Genomic DNA, 17193 nt, shown 5'->3' on the forward strand with positions numbered 1-17193 from the left:
CACCCCACCTACACTGTTCCCATCATGTCCATCCAGCTACCTGTGCCTTCTACACAGCCCACCAGCCCCCTCTTTAGTTCAGTGTCAAGTTTTTTTATTGATCAAACTCTTGACCTGTCATCAATTTCACTTCCCTGATACTGCAACATGTTTTATAGAAATTATAGAAGCCATCAAATGGAAGAGTGGCCTCTCTCATCTCTGGCCACTTTACTCCCAAATGCTAACCTTTTCCAAGTGTGGTGGTATGTGCTGGTAACCCCAGCACGCTAAGAAGTTGATGCAGAAGCATCATAAGTTTAAAACCAGCTTGAGCAACTTAGTAACTTAGAGATTTCCTGTCTCAAATAAAAATATGAAAAAGGGCTGGGGATGTAGCTCAATGTGAAGGCCCTGGGTTTAATCCTGGGTAACTAAAAAGAGACAGAGAGACCTTCAGATGACTCAGATCACGGTCAGCTGGTTCCAAGGCAGAAACATCTTAGCAAAAGAGTGAGACAGAGCAAAGCTTCTTAGTTCATGGGAGCTGGAAAGCAGAGCAGGGAAAGAGTGCCAGAGAGGAAGATGTGAAGGACTAGATGTAGATTCCAAGGTCACGCCTCTGTGACCAACCCAGACACACTCAGAAGAGTACTGTGTTAGTCCCCTGAGTGACTCCTAAGCCAGTTGACAATCCCCTTTAACAATGACAGGGGTAGAAGGATGCCCATTTACTGTGGCAGTGCTGAGGACTAAGTGAGACGGTGCTTATAAATCAAGAGCAAAGATCAACACTCTCGCTGTCCTGGAATTGTAATACCATTAGCAGTATTGTAATTGTAGTATTAATAGTTGTTGGTTTTTTCACTGAAGTGTATGAGTTCCTCTGTGACAGAGAAAGAAATAAGAGCAGGAGACAGATCAATCTGCAGCACTCTCTTTCATATGGTCCCATTCTTGTGGCTGTCCTAGATGATGTTAACTAGGATCTGTGTTTATATTAGCTTAGCCCATACCTACCACTGCTTTGTTTTCTGAAAATTTATCTCAACATGCATATTCCCCAAGGATCGTTCGTACTTATTGTGGGTTGCTTGGAATGAAATTTATGACACTTTCAAATGTTTTGCAAAGTTTAAACACCCAGAAAGACTTTAGTGCTTGGATGTCTTCTCCTTTATCTGTCTCTGCCAATCAGATGAGCAATAGGATGCCCTCTCTGGGAGAAATGACTTCAAAAGGCTGTCTGGGTAACACCTCACTTAAACAGCATTAAAGTGAGTCAGAAGCACATACACTCACGTCATTTCTCCCCCTAACAGACAGACTTGAAAATTGAAAGCAAAGATTTTTGGCAAAGTGTACTGTAGCTGTTATAAGAGGCAAGAGGCTATTGTGAGATTCTTTTATACTGTTTTAACAGAACTGATCTCCCCTGTGAGAGCCAGACGTTCTTGTGTAGACAGAAGCATAATGATCACCAGGCAGGTCATGGCAGAGAAAAGATAGAATTCTCAGGCCCTGACCTAAGTCTATCCAACGTGCACTTCCCAGGTAAGCTCAAACTACAACATCCTGCTCCTCCATCATCTGTGGTAGTCTCTCTTGAGGTCTTTACTGTTGTTTCTCAGAAGCCCGAGGGTCTTACAGCATGGAGCTAAAGAAAAATCACATACCAACCTCTTTCATTCAGCAGATGGGGAAATTGAGAGCCAAACAGGAAATGAAGCCCTCAATAAAGCACTGCTAATCTGTAGTGAAGTCCAGGTTCGTCCCTGAAAGTGGACTCATCCACTTACACAGAGACCTGTCTTTTAGAGGGGACTTCAGGGACAACATTTTTAACTTTCTTGATGATTTATGCTCCAGAGTGAGCTCCTAAAAACTCACAATGATCAGAAAAAAAAAAAAAAAAAAAAAAAAAAACTTGTCTCCAGCCAAGTTTGGACAACACAATCTATATTGGCCTCTAAAATTGCACAATAGCAAATATCTACATCCGCAGCTGCTTTTTGCTGAGTTCTTTCCAGGAGGGAGTCACTTAGCAATTTTTCACACCTTATTATACTTTGTGAGACAGAATATACAAAGCAAGTTTAGAACTCAAGACAAATGCTTTTGAGGATCAAAGCTGGATCTCTTCCTAACACCAGAAATAAGGGTAACATTTAAATAGATTAAAAGCTTAAATACATTATAATTTTAGAATTGGTATGAGATACCTGTTGCTAAGTAACAGATGGCCCCAAAACAATGGACTGAGAAAACAAGCATCTTCCTTTCCATGGGCCAGGGTCCCATGTGCCTTAGCTGGAACTCCTGGTGTTTTTCTCACAGGCTTTAAACACGGTATTGGCCAGAGCCTGTCATCTCAAGGATCTGCTGCAGAATGATGCACTTCCAAATTCATGGAATTACTAGCAAAATTATGTTTGCTCAGATCCCAGCCGCATGAGTCATCCAGCATAATAGCCTGGTTCTCCAAAGGACTCATGAAGGCAATATAGTCAGCCGGCAAGTCAGAAGTCACAGCCTTTCATAATCTAATCATGCACTAGTACCTCCACATCTTTGACGTATTCCATTAGAGAACAACAAGTCACTAAGTCACTTCCTTGAAATGAAAGAATTTCACAACTATCTGAACACCAGGAGGAAGGGATCACTAGGAGGCCCTCAGTCTGCCTGCTATGGAACTGCACAACTAGAATGGAAAATGAGAATTTCTACTCAATTGAAGACACTTTGTTAATAAACAATGAAACAGAAGGAGAAATTTGTGATGTCAAAAAATGGAGAAATTTCTACAAATCACTAGGAATAAGGCCGAGTCCCAAAAAGGGAAAAGGAACTACAGGTAATAGACAGTTTAGAAAAGAAATTCAAAAGGCTAATTAATAAGCATGTAAAGAGATATTCACATTCATTAGTAATTAGAAAAATGTCATTAAAAGAAGGTGGTACTTTACACCTTTTTCTGGGAAAGTAGAAAGCTGGATAATGCCATGTGCTGGTAGGGACATGGGACTCTTGTCGCTGCTGGTGAGAATTTGGATTGGAGCCAGCTGTCACCCTAGTCTAATTTAATATATGCATATGTCATGAGCCAGAAACTCAGCTGTTGGACATGTGACCCAAATAAATTCCAAAATAGGTCAGAAAGGACCCCTTTTGCAGCACTGCATACAGTGGTAGAGAGTTGGAAGGGACCTGGGTGTCCTCTCCTGGGAGAACTGTCAGGCATTGTTGAACCTTGTGTAGGGCCAGAAGCAGCAGGCTGTGTTATTTACAGAGAAACAACATGGGTTCATGTGAAATCATGGGGTGTCATGAAATTAAGAAGGTACAGAATGAGATCAGTTACTATCATTGATGTAAGTTAAAATACATGCAAAAATGCACATTAAACAAAACTCAGCAGTGTACTATTCGAATAGGAGAGGTATGATGAGGCAGAGGGAAATAAACACAGGTTTCCCTGGGAATGCATCAAGAATTCCAGGAACTCCAACAGGTACCAAAATCCATCAGTGCTAAAGACCTTGTATAAAATGCTGCCACATTTGCATAGAACTTACACACATCCTCCCATGTAATGTAGATCATCTTTAGATTACTTAGAACACTTCACCACAATACTCACACATCATTATATTCTTGAAGATTCAGCCCAGATAGTACTAGGTGCACAGTAAATTCAAATTTTGCTTTTTGATTCATACATCTGAGGATAAATAACTTATCAATGCAAAGAACTGACCTGGGATTATGTACAGACCAGTGATTAAAAGAAAACTGATTCTACAGATTAAGGACTAGGGAAATTCAATCTTCTATTCCTGAAAGGGAAAACAGTTCAACAAAACATAGCAAAAACTCCCATACAAACTCCAGCACATTTATTGAGTTGTCACTCTATTGTAGGCAGGCACCCTATCAGATTTGTCTTAAAGGATGTTGGGCCAGTTCATTTTACTCCGATATTCCTTTTTCACATCAAAGCTACAGTTCTGTGAAATTTATAATTCCACAACAGTTGGACTTAGTGATTAAGATTGGACAAGAAATAAACTTTCGCTTAAACCAGCAAAAGGGAGATGGGAGATCTTATTTGTGAGGAAACACACACAGATATGGCATCCAGCTTCCCAAAGAGAGTCTAGCTTCAAATATTATCAGCACCTGGCAGAATGGGACTATTTTATGTAAATGGATTCATTATTATTAATTTTTGCCGGTGCTGAACGATTTATGAGCTGCTTTTCGAATGGTTCATGAATCAGAAGAAAAAATGTTCCTTAAAATCAGCATCAATAAATAACAACTTTTATTCATGGATCCCGCCCATGGTGTCTTTTATCTTCAGGAAAGATGAAATGGAAGTAACAAAATCACTATGGGGTGGGGGCTGGGGACAACCAAGGGAACAGGGTCCAAGAATTGGAGAGGTGGTTCTTGAGAGAGCCTCTGTGGGATGTGGAGTGTGACTGGCTTTGATTATCTTTCTGGGGCCTTCTCCCAGTGGCCATCTCCTCCTGTCTTTCTGGCCTCATTTTTCTGAAAACACAGACTGAATTAAAGTACCTTCAGACTGCCAATTGCAAATGAGTTGTAGCTCATTGGATAGTAAGATACCCTATCTTACTAAACATCTTCATTTGGCAATCAGGCTTTGATTTATCATAGCAAAAAGAACAATAGATAGAGGCCATGAAAAATTAAATGACACCCAAAGATACCAACTCCTGGTCTCATGGCCAGAATGGTGCTTTTAGGGCTTATGGCCTACAAAGTAAAGACAGGAATTTAGGAACTATTAAATAAATATTAAAACTCACATTTCTAGAATGCAAGGCATTAGCAATAGAGGCTCTTTGGCTCCAGTTTTACAATATTACTGTATTTTCAGGTTCTGCCAATTTAAAAATGGTTAAATCTTATTGGATAGTTGCATTAAATATTTGAGATTTGATAACTATGGAGTAGACTTCTTGAATCTAACAGGCTTTCCCAGCACTGGTATACACAGAGCATTCCAGACAGTTCCTAGACAACTGCGACCTTTCCAATGGTCCAAAAACTTTGCCATTGGCCTCTGGCTCCCTCTTGGAGACTTCTATCCAAAGCGGAATTCCCTTTACTACCTCTAGATGGGACCACAGCTAACAAAGACCCTTAGAGAGCTGGAAATCCATTGGCATTTGGCACTGTTCTCTAGAGATGCAATAAATTCAGCTATAAATAATCTGAAGCAACCTGAAGGTGCAGAGGAATTACTACTGTGGGAAAAATGCAAACCTGTCTAGAGGGCCAGAAACAGAAATGGCTGAAGTCGTGGTCTATTCTACCTGCCAACTGACTCCATCAGCTTCTGCCCAAAAATAAACATAAAATGGGTGCCATGAATCTGCAGTCCCCTCTGGGTCTTATTCCCATGTCTCTCCTTGGGTGCCATCTCATGGTATGTGATCTTAGTGCTTCAACATATTCATTTTTAATGCAACTACTTCATGTAGCACTCAACTGCAGGAACAGGGGTTTGTTTCAACACTGAAAGACAAATTGGAAAACTAGTTGTTGGAATCCTGAAAGCTCACAGGGCATTCCCAAAAGGACGCTTTACAGGCTAAGAGAGCTTCGATTCTGCAAATACATAGGGTCTCCCAGCCATAGCTGGGTTTTTACTTTTACAAACTCTTACCTCTTAATCCTGCTGTGAAGAAACCGTGAGGGCCTTAAAAAACAAATAAATGAATAGATAGCTTTATTTTGTTTTGCAATGAGTTAACCTGTGCACCATTTCTGGGCAGTAAATGAACACCACTCTTCTTATTTAAAGGAAGAAAAGCTGAGCTACAAAGAAGACAATTATTCTAGGAAGACATGACAGAAAATTGGAACCGAGTCAAAAGGATAACTTTGCGTTTCTGAATCTTCCTTCTAGAAATGTATCCATTTAGTTATTGAGTGCCTTCTGTGTCCCAGCATCGTGCTGGGCTGCAGGAACATGGCCCTCAACAGGACAAATAAAGCCCCTGCCATTCCCCAAGGAATTTGCATTTTAGTGGAAGAGCTGATGGTGTTAAAATGCTATCCGGACATAAAACGGAACCAAGAAGAGTTGGGCATTTTTATAGAAATATGGATGGTCAAGAAAGGTGTCCAGTCATGTGAAGAGTCAAAAGAATCCAAATAGAGGAATAGTGACTGATGTGAGCATGATATGTTCAGGGGACACACAAAACCAACTCTAGCAAGGAAAAGGCTAGAAAAAAGTAAGCTTAGAAAAGCAAGCTGAGTCAAAAGATGTGGAACATCTAATTTCATTCTAGATGCTATTGGATAATTTGTTAGATCACTAACTAGGAAGGTTAATTTCAATTACTTCATTACTGTGGAACTTCACTGAAGAAAACACACTGTTTTTTAAAAAATGGGAAGAAACATATTTTCTCAAAGTATTGGCAAGTCCAGTCATCAAGAAGAGAGAGTGAATTGGCTGTCACAGGGAACTGAGTAAATCACCCATCGCTTTTAAATGTTTCCTCTGGTCTGGTTGCTCCAACGTAAGCCAAACCTCTTTGCTCAGGACACCAAAGGTTGTCCAACTTTGAAAAAGTAAGGGCTGAAAGAAAAGGCATTTGGGAATTAAATATATGCTTCAATCAGTTGAACTTTTATGCAGATTGACTACAGTGAAAAATTAAAGCTTTGAGTAATCCAATAGAGTAAAATCAAATGCCCCAAATAAATAAATAGTTGTCTTTTTTTATTAGCTTTCCATCACCCCTGGATCCATTTGTATGTTGCATTGTGTCACCTCTCCTTTCATTTACAATGTTGCCTCTGAAAACTATTCTGTTTATTTGAGCTTAGTAATCAAGCTTAAATGTACCAATATATATTGTTCTAAAGTGCATATTTTTTCTGTCTCCCAAAGACATAGTGACTACTCCTTTTATGGGAAACCAGTTATTAATCCAGTAAGTCTGCATGAATCAATATCTTTGTGAAATGACACCATGTTCAAGTTATTTTATGTTATGTTGATGGTTAGCTAATTTTGGAATGGAGACATTTCTTCTAGAAACAGACATAGTATAATTCAGTGGTGAAAACGTCAATCACTATAGGTTGTATGTCTTTGTCCAGGCAGAAGAGGGCAGATTTATTGAAGGAAATGCAGTTATATATTCCTTGCCACACTCTGACCCAAACCATCCATTTTGCTTATAATTTTGTTTGGCAAAATTACATCAACGGCAATCACTAACAGAAGACAATGCTGAAAGCCATCGTTCTGGAGTTTTGATTCAACAGTTTTGCTGCAGGGTAATACCATAATAGCTTCAGCCTTGCACTTATATTATGGTGCTTTGCTCTGTTGATAGTAATCTATAGAGGGAAATTTGCATGGTACTAAGATAATTTGTAAAAATTCATCTCCCAAACACACTTTAATGAAACTACTATTTCTTACTACTAAGATACTGGGGTAGATGAATAATCCATGACCATAGTCCAGGTTACATCACCTACTCCAGAGATTTCTTCTTCCCCTAGAGAATTCTCTTTCCCCTGCCCCTCTCACCTGGCTGGTGGATTAGGACAAGTGTTATAAAAGGAGGAAATAAAGCAAATCTAACGGACACGGGGAAGTGAAGGAAAAGGAAATGAGAAAATACAGGGGCTCAGACATGATTGTAACTGCTGACAAAGGAAATTCACGGCATGCTTGAATTGAGAGGCATTTTGCACTAGGTAGCCAGTATGTTTTAACCCAGAAAGTTTTCCCCTCTTGAGTAAAACATGAAAGCATTCACTTAGCATTATAAGGAATTTCTCCTCTAAGCCAACAGTCAACACCAGAATTAACCATGGAGTAGACACGAAGGCCTGTGTGGTGGATTGTTCCACTCACGGCTGTAGTGAGCCAGAATTCTCACTGTCCCTGCTCATCCACATTGCTTCTGGGCTGGTACACTTGAATAGTTTTGCCTAACAGCTCATCAGTGAACAAGATGATAACACAGGGGCTACTCACTGGAACATTGTGACTTACAGAAACATAGCAATGAATAATACCTAAACTTTTTCTTGAAAATGATCAGAACCTTTTACATGTAGTATCTTACTTATCATTACATGGTCTGAGAATTGACTACTGTTATGACACCCATTTTACAGATGAGGGAACCAAACTACAAAGAAGTAAGTGACCTATTGAAGATCATACAACTGAGAAGCGATGGACCAGATATCGACATGACTGTATGGGGTTTGAGTCCAGCTAATAAGACAGCTCAACAAGAGGAATAATCTCTGAACCCCTCTGTAAACTGCAGTTTCCCCTGGACAATTCTGATTCCATCACTTAATCAGAGTGAGGACTTCACTGTTTTTAGGGAATGGCACTTGCAAAAGGTTTCAATTTCCCCCATATCCTTCCCTCTTCAGAGTTCTCTATGTTTTCATCTTTTAATTTTTTTTTTAATTTTTTCATGGTTTTAGAGATTGAACCATGGGCCTTTTCGATGAGCCACATCCCTAGCCCTTCTTATTTTTTTACTTTGAGACAAGGTTTCACCAAGTAGCCAAGTTGCCCAGGCTGGTCTCCAGAGCAGGGAATACAGGCATGGACTACCATGCCCAGCCCAGGGGGCCTTATACTTACTACTCCAAAAGAACACACAAAACATCATTGATGAAAAACAAACAAAAAAACTCAAAAATGGGTGTGTTTATTGGTTGTCAATGAAAGGTTCAACAGTGAAGATTGGGGACCTCTCCCCTAAAAATAATGAGGAATCTAAGGACATCCAGATTGTATATATGGAAGATAAAAACCCTTTGAATTTCTGCCTTACAGAATATATTCGAAATGTGCTTTGGATACCTGTTGATCTTCTCCCACTTCTTACAGAGGTGTAGCCCACGGGGATATTGAACAATCAAATCCTTAATCTCTTCTCCAAACCAGAGTACTCACTTCCCCTCTCCCGCCCACAGCCCACCTCCTCCATCCGCCTTGTGTAAGTGCTATAAAGGCTCTCTAAATTGGTGTGGGAACCTGAGAAGGCAAAACACTATGAAGTTTTCCCTTCTGCATCTCTTACTAGTTTCCTCAAATCCACCGTGGCCAGTCTGGCTTTTACTCTGCTTCTTTTCTTAGCTGGTGGCCCTGGGGAGAGATGCCCAAGATCAGAATACCCATCAGGACACATAGCACCTGTGGTGTCTGGAGGGAAGGGTAAGTGTAGACTCTACTGCATAACTAGCTTTGTCTGTAGATTCATAAGACCGCCATATGTGTTGGCCTACAGTGCCCCTGTAGGGTATGGGGTGAGCAGATGGATAGAGGACGGGATGATCTGTGACTCAAAAGGTAGGATGGGGCTGGGCTTATCTGCTCTATCCTTATAGCCTTATCTGCCCATCTCTCCTGCTAACAAAGTGGTCCTCTCTCTTGATTGGTGGCACAAGATACTTAATTCGAACTTATGCATGGTCTACAGTGTAAGTATGAGACCCAGGACAAGATTAGAAATGAAATCCAGCTAAAGGCTCCACCAATTCAGCAAGCTTTCTTGCAAATCTGCATGAGTGTCTCTCAGAACTCCTGACTCCTTTGAAAGAGGCCACTCATTTGCTGGTGAAGGCCATCTGCCCCATGGTCGGGACTGAAGAGACTGCTGTCATATCACATAAGGATATTAACTGACCCAATGACACCTGGAATTTTGAACACTGACCTACTGCCCCAGAGAAGCTGGGGTTTCTGGCCTGAAATTTCTGGCTTTCAACTCCTGTGACAGGTGTTCCTCTGGTTTCTCAAAGGTACTCAAAAGCGCTGAGGGTGTGTAACAGTATTTCTCAAGAGACTTCACCCAGACTCCTTGATCCCAGGAAAGGTCCCATTTGAAGGCAGAATAGAGAGGAATCTTATAAGTACCTATTCTCAATAGTGCTAGGACTCACTTCCTTCCTTTCCTATCTTGGAGTTCCTTTAATGAAATGTTCTCCATCCCAGGCAGGAAAACTATTTCCCTGCAAAATATAAAATCTACTGCTGAGCACTGCAACTAGAATTAACCTTGATTACCTCAGTAATTTACTAATCAAAACTGGAGACCTGCTAATCAAGCTGGAATTGCCAGCTGCTTGATTTTTATAGTAACATAACCAAAATTGAACATTTGGTAAACAAGGGGTGTGGGTATGATAGAGAGACTGGGAAAAGGCTAAAGAGGAATAGGGCCTTCAAGGCTGCAAGGAATCTGACATTTATTCTCCCTTGACTTGTAGGCAAGTACAGCAAAAACAGGTTGACTTAAATGCAGACATGTCACCCGAATGGGCCAACTCTTTGAAATATACACAAGGTGCGTGTTGACCTAAACTCAGGTTTTTCATATGATGTCGTCTCTCAGAAGCCAAAGTCTAAGCAAAAATACTTAGTATGAGTAGTTTATTTGGAAGATAATTCTAGGAAACATCTCACTGAGACGAGGAGAGAAGCCAGTTAATGTGGGATGTGTTCAAGAGATAGCCACTGCTGTGGACAACTGAAGCTCACTCCTGTTGCGACCTACCAGGATATTATGAGGAATAGGATAGTGCCATCCCAGCCAAGGAAAGGGGAAAATGGCATGGGATAAGGGCTGTTTCTGGACTTGTTAATACCCTAGCCCCTCTAGGCTGCCTCATCTGCAGGGCTGGGCAATAAGGACCCGTTTGCTTGTGAGTTCTGAGTACCATGGGGATGTGAGTGGGACACTGACAGCATCCAATTCCACCTGCCATGTGTGTGATTCTTCCTTTTTGGAACTTGACTTTCTGAGACACACCCTCAGGAAGAAGAAGGGACTGTGTTCTCCCATGTTCCTGCACTCTAAGCTGTGTGACCAGTGGTATACCCAGAGCGCCCTTTGTTTCTGCCCTGGATAGCACCTGTCATTCTGTGCTCCTCAATTTCTATTTCTGTTCCTTGCTGAAAATTACTCTAGAGCTGCATTGTATTATTTTCTGCTTCCCTGGAGTCTAGAAGAATCCCCAGCATACAGTGTATTCTCAAATCTTTACTGATCAGGTGATTTGATGAATGAGCCTGGATCAGGAACTAGAGAAGAATGCTCTTGCCCTGGACCATGTGATCCCATTAACAGAGGCTTTCCAAATTGCAAAAGCCTTTTCTTGTGCATAACCCACTACACTCTCAGGTGACCTATTAGAGGGATGAGGAGGACATAATCATGATGTACATCACATATAGAAAAGAAAGGAAAACTGGTGTTCAATCTCAGATACATGGGGCACCCACTCAATCTCCTCAAGAGCCTAAGTAGCTAAGCTAGAACTAGGCTGAGACTTTCTGATCCTGAGCCATTGGTGCTTCCTGAGTCACAGAACATTCTACCTGCATGATACCAGAGGTGTGGACCAGCATGGCAGTTAGCATGTGGTACCTTACAGTCTGATTCCATTGACAACTTTTCAACTTTTTGAAGGTTCGAAAGTAATGCATTCAACAGAAGTTTATCTTGGACTGTGATCTTTCAGGTTAGCGATATGTGTCATAGTATTTTCTCTTATAACACCGGGCAGGTACTGAAAGCAACCCTACTCAGGCCCCCTACTCAGGTGATAAACTGACACTCTATGCAGCCAGTGTTGTTTTGGAGACAGGTATTCAAGGATTGCATGAGCTCTCCCACATACTACTTACTGTAAAATCATCTTTGTGTTAGATGATTTTCCCTAATTGTAGAATAAGTTTTCTGAACATATTTAGATAGAAAAATTTAAGTTATGATGGCTGGTAGATTAGCTGTATTATGTACCTTTTCTTTTCAAAATTTTTATTTGAACTTTTTGCAGTCCATAATGCTTACACTCATATTAAGGAGAAGGTACATATACTGAACATATTTTTTTGTACCAGGGATTGAATTCACAACCTGGCACTTATCAGGCAGGAGCTCATGCTACTGAGCTAAATCTCCGGCTGAACATATCTTGATTCTTATTGTTTTTTCCTTTCCTCTCCTTCATCCTTCCTTCCCCTCCATCTCAAGAGTCCCTTCTCCCATTTTCTTTCTTTTTCTTTAGTTCATGCTGGTGACACACAATGATGACAGTTATTGTGGGGAGTGGTATATGTACATGGCAGATCTTAATTCTTTTTATATTCTCCCCATCTCTCTACCTCCCATCTCTTGATCCTCTGCCATTTGCAAAATATCTATCTTCCTTGATAGATATTTTATTTGCCTTGCCTTTTATTTATCTTTTATCTTGCTCTTTAACTTATTTATACTGAATGCCTCACATAAGAGAAACAATACAATATTTAAACTAGTGGATCTGGTTTATTCCACAACATTATGGTTTCAAAGTGCATCCATTTTCCTACAAACGATTGAATTTATTCTTCTTGAGAGCAGAGTAATACTCCATTGTGTGCAAATACCACATTTTTCTTATCCATTCATCTGCTGATGGGTGCATAAGCCATTTCTAAGATTCAGCTATTATGAAATGTGATTTTATAAACATAGATATGCTTGCATAACTGTAATATGACATCTTTAACTCTTTTGAAAGATATCTAGCACAGGGAGAGTTGAAAAATAGAAATAGAATTTCTATTTTTAGTTTTTTGATGAATCTCCATATTGGTTATTTTCAACTTATAATGGGTATATTGAGAGGTAATCTGTACTTAATAATTTAATAATGGTGATGAGAAAGGTACACTGTGTTTGCCCCTCTTGCTGGAAGCAAAGCCCACTATACAGGGATGTGGTGAAGGAGGCCATGCTGGTGACAAGGTCTGCTCAGGTCTCTGCACAGCACGGATGACAGTCATGTTAATTAATGGGAAGGGTGGAGAGAACCAGAAAAGGCAAAGAGAGTCGGGAAAAACTACTAATGGGCTTCTCATTCCTTCTCCAGTCCTTTCTGTCCTAACTCAGAACCTTGAGGAAAGAGAAACATTTCTCACTAATGGAAATAAAGCTAGACATGCCTGAGTGGAGATTCCCATAGGCACGGGCACACAGCTGTTCCTAGAGAGGAAGCAGGAGAGCGATCTGGTCAGTGGTGAGGAGACCTGAGCTGTGAGTGAGAGCCCACACCCACCAGAAATGGTGAGCTGCCCTCCGTGCTGCAGCAGTGGGAGTGAGGAGGGATTGGACAGGTCAGCCTCACCCATGCAAGGGAAGAGGCATCGCAGGGATCTCAGCAGGTCTGTCAGCCTTAGAGTCCGGTATGACCCAGAATTAGGAAAGAAGCCTTACACATCACTTCTGGAGCCATGGAGGGATGAATACAGTGGAGCTCATCATCCAGCACCGTGGACAAGGAGAGAAAGCATCCAGGACAAGATTTTTTCTGCTCCTCACAGTCCCCTGAAAAGTACCAGAGGTAGCAAGAATCTGTCTAAGAAATTTGAAAGGTTGAGTCATGCAGGGACCAGAACTCTAGGTTTCTTACCAAGGGCAGCTGCCCACTCTACATCCTGCACTGTTCACATGATCACAAGCAGCATCCAACAGGAAAGCTGCAGGCTGCCCTTCCCAGGTAAGCAAATCCACAAGGTGAGCAAGTATGACCACCAAGCCGAAAGAGAGCAGGGGCTGCTGTGGAGATGGCGATGTTACCGCATCCCTCCAGCTGGGCTCACTCTGCCACCTACTTGTACTGTGACCAGGAGTCAGAACTTTTCAAAATTAACTGCCAATCATGCAAAGAATACACAAATGTGTCCCTCCTATAAAATATTAAAACATTAGAGCTAGCCAGGCATGGTGGCATGCTCCTGGAATCCCAGGACTCAGGAGTCAGGAGGATCATTGCCAGTTTGAGATCAGTCTAGGTTACAAAATGAGCCCAAGTCCAGTCTGAACGGCATAATGAGATCCTGTCTCAAAAAGATCAAAAAAAATTAGAGGTAAGACTGAGGTCCTTTTTTGACCTTCCTTTTCTCAGTCCCCTGGATATTAAATATTATCATAATCAGTCTGCAAATGTGTAACCTTCCTATATGTACCCTTTCTGTTTAGCTGGAAAACATAAAATGTGATAGGAGTAGGGGATGTACCCCTGGCTCATCTCCTTTACATACATAAAATAGGGGCACTGCTTTGTTACTCAGAGGTGGATTACACATCCTACCCTTGTTCAGTACTCTTTATGCTGTTGATAGGCAATTTGGTTAGTTTTAACAGTTGCTATCACTGTACCAAGCATCCTTCCATGTGACACTCTGAACTTAGTGTTTCTAGAGTTGATACCCAGAGGTGGAAATGCCAGGCAGTAAAAGATTTGCACATTTGCAGTGCCCTGCTCAGTCCCCAACAGTCCCCATACCCTCTCAAACCTTTCTATCACCATATTTGGAAGTTTTGCCACTTTGGAGCATAGGATGTTGTCTTCACTCACATGTCACAGGCAACTGGGGAAACAGAACAGCATTTATTTATTGGCACATGATTTTTACCCAAGAAGTCTTAGCCTTTGTTTATATTTTTATCTTTCTTTTTAAATTGTTTGTGGTTATTGAAAGATTCATACATACAGTGAAACTAATGGTCACTAATTTTTTTCTTTCTTTTTTTTTTTTGGTCACTAATTCTTTTCATTTTTTCCACTTTCTGTCTTTTCCTCACTTCCTTTCTCTTCCTGGGATAACCCAGGTGCCAATGAAGCAGTATGTTTGCAGTGAATGCGTTCTGGGAGCCTCTTCCTCATTTCACTTCTGCAAAGTGGAAATCCCTGAGCCTCACCCTTGCAGCTGATGGAGCGAATAAGCTCTTGCAAAGTGTTTTCCTGAAGAAAAAAAATGAAAGAGCCATATATTCTGATTATTCTGAATGACAAGGATGCCACATGTTGCCCCTGCCCACACTTCTCTTGTGTGCATGGTGAACATGACTAATTAGGCAAACTCCTGAGCCTAAGCCTGGGTTTGGCCTCAGAATCCTTCCTAACAATAGTGGTCACCACGACTCAGTGGTGTGGCCATGATGAAAATCTATATGCTGTCATCAACACCACTTAATTGCGTGCATTTTAATCATCCCAGTTAGCAGGGGTTTCAAAGATTCTCTACTTGGCTATGATGATCTCATCAGATTTTTCATTAAAAAGGAAAACTCAGCTAATTGGTTTGACCTCACCACTTAGGAAAATGATAATAATAACAAGCCAGCATTTATTGAGTGGCTACTATGTGCCAGACAGTACTTAGAAACCTTCACACACTTTTCTCATTGCATCTGACAGCAGCCACGTAAGTGAAAGAGTATCATGTGGGGATAGGCAAAATAGTCCCTCTGTTGCTCTCAGTTTGACCTTTTCCTCTCCTAAGATGTGAGTGGCAAAATGCCAGCTTGGCTTGCTCTGGAGCTATTATTATTTAGCATGTTTATCTTCTGATGGGTTCAAAAATGCACTGGAGCACAGTGAGCTTTCCTGTCTGCAAGATCTGAAGTGTAGGTCTTAGCTTGTGGGAAAAATGATAGAAGGAGATTTTACTTGGACATCTGTGCCTGCCTGTGGCAAGCAGTGCTCTGGCCAGGTCACCTTTGCTATGCTGCGTGGCATACTTCTGACTGCTGTGTGTGTGGGAGGTGACAAAAACAGGCATCTCCTTATAACTGCTCTCAACTGTTGGAAGTCACTCCACCCTCAAAAATGCAGGAAGTAGTCCTCTTCTTTTAGGGTGGCCCCAAACCAGTGACAGATTAATACAGGAATTCACAGCCGAGGGCTCTTCCCTCAACCTGGCATGGCTCTTGATACCACTGACTTTAGTTGCATTGTCATGGTTTCCTTGGTATCATGAATTTGGTTCCAAAAATTTACCTTCCAAGATTATTTTGGCTTTGAGGAAGAGCCAGAAGTGGCTCTATTCACAGTGTCAGATGCTGTGAATAAGAAGGGTGAAGACATAGTATAAGAAGCCTGCCTTTCTGTTGGATGGAACTCAGCAGCAGCATTCACTGCCTTTTTGATCACACCTCACAAAGACACTCATAAAAGAAGACTTCCAGAGCTGCTTCAGAAAGTAACAAGAATTATGGGATAAGTGTGAATGTTCTGAGGAGGGCTAATGTCAATGTCTTTTCCTATAATACATTTTTAATTTAAAACATTCACCATTTATTTTCACCTGGTACAACTTCATCTATATACTCCATGGCTTCTGTGTCTCTGGAGAAGAATCTGAGACTTCAGTCTACAGCTCTGTCCTCACCTGGCTTCTCTCCCTACCCCCTCGCTTAAAGATTTCATCTGTCTACGCTCCTTCCATAAATCAGTCCTGCTTGCAGAGAACCTGACCTAGGACACAGCCCAAGAGGTCCCTGCTTCCTCCATCCAGCCTGATCACATCTAAGTTTCAGTGAAAGGACATTTCTTACATCCCCCAACCAATATCATTAAATAGGGACTCCAAGAATCCAGTTGAGGGAAAGGAGGATTGTGCTTTTCTGTTCAATGGAACACTCACCAAAGGGACTCTTGATCTTCTAAATATTTCTAATCCCATGCTACTTTATCTCCATTCTCAAAAGCACATTAAAGTGCAAGAGATGAGAGAGACTGAGGAGGGGCAGCCAGAGGATGCAAGCCGGGGAAGCCACTCTGGCACTGGCTCCTTGAGAAGCGGTTGGTGGTGATTGTTTGTCATCAAGTTACTGTAGCTTAGGTTCATAGGCATCTTGGAATACAAACTGAAAATGACTGGCACTTTGAAAGGACAGTAATACAATGATTTCTGTTTTCAGAAGGTAAGGCCATGAATTCCCAAAGCCGTGAATTCCACAAGCCCAGATTTCCTCTGGCCGACTTTGTTTTCCAGACTCCAAGCCTGTTCTTCTCAGAGGCCTGCCTTTCTCAGGTAACCTTAGCTTCCATCTACACAGCAGCTTGCAAAGTATTTGGGTAAATTAGAAAAAGCAAAAACAACAAAAAAGAAAAACCAAAGATTACCACCATTAATATTCACCTGCTCTGGGTATTTTTTGTTCCAGCACTGAAATATTTGAGTTGGTTGATGTTGTTTTAAAATCTATTAGGCTGTGTGTAGGCTTTATTTAGTTATAATTTATCTCTGGTTTTTCACTTTTGCAAATGTAAACAGATCTTCCATCACTTTTTTAAGTTGCCGAGTTTCCCAGGTTGGGCCCAAAATCATTATCCTTTTCCCTC

The 17193-nt window shown here is 41.2% G+C and overlaps 1 long non-coding RNA gene across 2 annotated transcripts in view; it reads right to left on the reverse strand.

Annotated features, from left to right (window-relative positions):
• The window catches only part of LOC106026956 (uncharacterized), a 98234-nt gene that overhangs the window by 42770 nt on the left and 38271 nt on the right, over positions 1-17193 (reverse strand). The gene's annotated exons all lie outside the window — the stretch shown is intronic.

Source organism: Cavia porcellus, unplaced genomic scaffold, assembly GCF_034190915.1.
Source record: "Cavia porcellus strain 051 isolate PalLab524CR breed Dunkin Hartley unplaced genomic scaffold, mCavPor4.1 scaffold_7, whole genome shotgun sequence".
NCBI classification, from domain to species: Eukaryota; Metazoa; Chordata; class Mammalia; order Rodentia; family Caviidae; genus Cavia; species Cavia porcellus.